At 44.2% G+C, this 2908-nt stretch overlaps 1 pseudogene; it reads left to right on the forward strand.

Moving 5' to 3' along the window:
* The window catches only part of LOC112073788 (alpha-tubulin N-acetyltransferase 1-like), a 25772-nt pseudogene that overhangs the window by 9643 nt on the left and 13221 nt on the right, over positions 1-2908 (forward strand).

The following is a 2908-nucleotide window of genomic DNA, read 5'->3' on the forward strand; positions in this document are numbered from 1 at the left end:
TAGTAGTATGAGATAGTAGTAGTATGAGATAGTAGTATGAGATAGTAGTATGAGATAGTAGTATTAGTAGTAGTATGAGATAGTAGTAGTATGAGATATTAGTAGTAGTATGAGATAGTAGTAGTATGAGATAGTAGTAGTATGAGATAGTAGTAGTAGTAGTAGTATGAGAGAGTAGTATGAGATAGTAGTAGTATGAGATATTAGTAGTAGTATGAGATATTAGTAGTAGTATGAGATATTAGTAGTAGTATGAGATATTAGTAGTAGTATGAGATAGTAGTAGTATGAGATAGTAGTACCCTCCCCTTCACTTCTCTCCCTTCCCTGTCCACTTGTTCCTCCCCTCTCCCTTCTCTCTCCCTTCTCCCCCTTCTTCTCTCCCTCCCCTGTCCACTTGTCTCTCTCCTCTTTTCTTTTTTTTTTCTCTCTCCTTCCTTTTCTGCTCCTTTTCTCTTTTCCCTTCTCCTACTCCTCCCTCTATCTTTCTTCTCCCCTTTCTTTCACCCCTTCTTTATTCTCCCCGTTCTTCTTTTTCTGTTCCTTTCTCCCCCCTTCCTTCCTCTCTTTTTCTCCCTTACTCTCTCGTCCCTCTTTCTCCTCCATTCCCCTCTTTTTCTCTCTTTTCCCCTCTACCTTGCCTCTCTCTTTCCTGTATCTTCCCCTCCTTCTCTCTCTTCTCCCCTCTTCCCTTCCCTCCCCTTCCCTGGTCCACTTGTCTCCCCTCCTCTTCTCTCTCCCTCTTCCCCTTCTCTCTCCCCTCTCCCCTTCTCTCTCCCTTTCCCTGTCCACTTGTCTCCCCTCCCTCTCTCTCCCCTTCCCTTCCCTGCCCACTTGTCTCCCCTCCTTCTTCTCTCTCCCCTCTCCCCTTCTCTCTCCCCTCTCCCCTCTCTCTCCCTTTCCCTGTCACTTGTCTCCCCTCCTCTCTCTCCCTTTCCCTGTCCACTTGTCTCCCCTCTCCCTTCTCTCTCCCCTCTCCCTCTGTCACTTGTCTCCCCTCCTCTTCTCTCTCCCCTCTCCCCTTCTCTCTCCCTTTCCCTGTCCACTTGTTCTCCCTCCTCTTCTCTCTCCCCTCTCCCCTTCTCTCTCCCTTTCCCTGTCCACTTGTCTCCCCTCCTCTCCCTCTCCCTTCTCTCTCCCTTCCCCGTTCACTTGTCTCCTCTCCTTTTCTCTCTCTCCCCTCTCCCCTCTGTCCACTTGTCTCCTCTCCCCTTCTCTCTCCCTCTCCCCTTCTCTCTCCCTTCCTGTTCACTTGTCTCCCCTCCTCTTCTCTCTCCCCTCTCCCCTTCTCTCTCCCTTTCCCTGTACACGTGTTTCCCCTCCTCTTTCTCTCTCCCTTCCCTGTCCACTTGTCTCCCCTTCCTCTTCTCTCTCTCTCTTTCCCTGTCCACTTGTCTCCCCTTCTCTCTCTCCCTTCCCTGTCCACTTGTCTCCTCTGCTCTTCTATTTTCTCCCTTCCCTGTCCACTTGTCTCCTCTCCTCTTCTCTAGTCAATAACTTTGTGGTGTTGCTGGTTTCTTCACCAACAGATCAGGTAATATTCCATGTGTGCGCCAGGCTATTCTTCATTCATTCTGTGTTTATTTTGGATGAGTAGTGTTGTGCAACTGACTGAGTCCCAAATGGCTCCCTTTCCCCTAATGTGTTCACTACTGTTGATCAGAGCCGTATGAGTCCTGGTTAACAGTAGTACACTAAGTTGGGACTAGAGTGTCAGTGGGACGCATCCAGTTGCGCAACACTACTCATCCAAAATAACAGCAGTACTCTGGTGTAGTCAGTGTTGACTTCCTGCCTGTGGTGGTGTGGTGACTGGTAATAGGAACAGGGTTTGTGCTTAGCGTGGGCGTCCACACCCTCACAGATGTCTGCTTGTGTCACGCCTAATACAGACTGGGCTGTCTCTCTGTATCCTTGATAAAAACAGACACACTCTAATGTTTGCAACAGTTTTTTATATTTTTATTTAGATAAGCTAGATGTTACAGCATCCTGTCAACGCATGTATTAAACCACTCAACGGTGTCGTACTAAAACCCAGATCTGTAGCGGCCATCTTAGTACTGATAAAACTGTCTGTGGAGGCCCATTGCCAAGACTTGCGTGTAGCAGACATACGTACACTGTGTTCAGTCTCAGAAGCATGTCTGTCTGCACGCCGTAGTATGAGATAGTATTATAGATAGTAGTATGAAGATAGTAGTAGTATTAGTAGTAGTATGAGATAGTAGTATAGATAGTAGTAGTATTAGTAGTAGTATGAGATAGTAGTATGATAGTAGTAGTATTAGTAGTAGTATTGAGATAGTAGTATGAGATAGTAGTAGTATTAGTAGTAGTATGTGTGGCTCAGTTGGTAGAGCATGGCGCTTGCAACGCCAGGGTTGTGGGTTCATTCCCACGGGGGGACCAGGATGAATATGTATGAACTTTCCAATTTGTAAGTCGCTCTGGATAAGAGCGTCTGCTAAATGACGTAAATGTAAAAGTAAATGTAATATATGTATAAGATATTAGTAGTTGAGATAGTAGTAGTATATGAGATAGTAGTAGTATGAGATAGTAGTATGAGGATAGTAGTAGTATGAGATAGTAGTATGAGATAGTAGTATGAGATAGTAGTATTAGTAGTAGTATGGATATAGTAGTAGTATGAGATATTAGTAGTAGTATAGATAGTAGTTAGTATGAGATAGTAGTAGTATGAGATAGTAGTAGTAGTAGTAGTATGAGAGAGTAGTATGAGTATAGTAGTAGTATGAGATATTAGTAGTAGTATGAGATAATTAGTAGTAGTATGAGAGTTAGATGAGGATAGTAGTATGAGATATTAGTAGTGTAAGTATGCAGATAGTAGTATAGTATAGAGCAGTAGTAGTTAAGTATTAGTAGTAGTATGAGATAGTAG

The sequence above is a fragment of the Salvelinus sp. IW2-2015 genome, unplaced genomic scaffold (assembly GCF_002910315.2).
Source record: "Salvelinus sp. IW2-2015 unplaced genomic scaffold, ASM291031v2 Un_scaffold2366, whole genome shotgun sequence".
Taxonomy (NCBI): Eukaryota; Metazoa; Chordata; class Actinopteri; order Salmoniformes; family Salmonidae; genus Salvelinus; species Salvelinus sp. IW2-2015.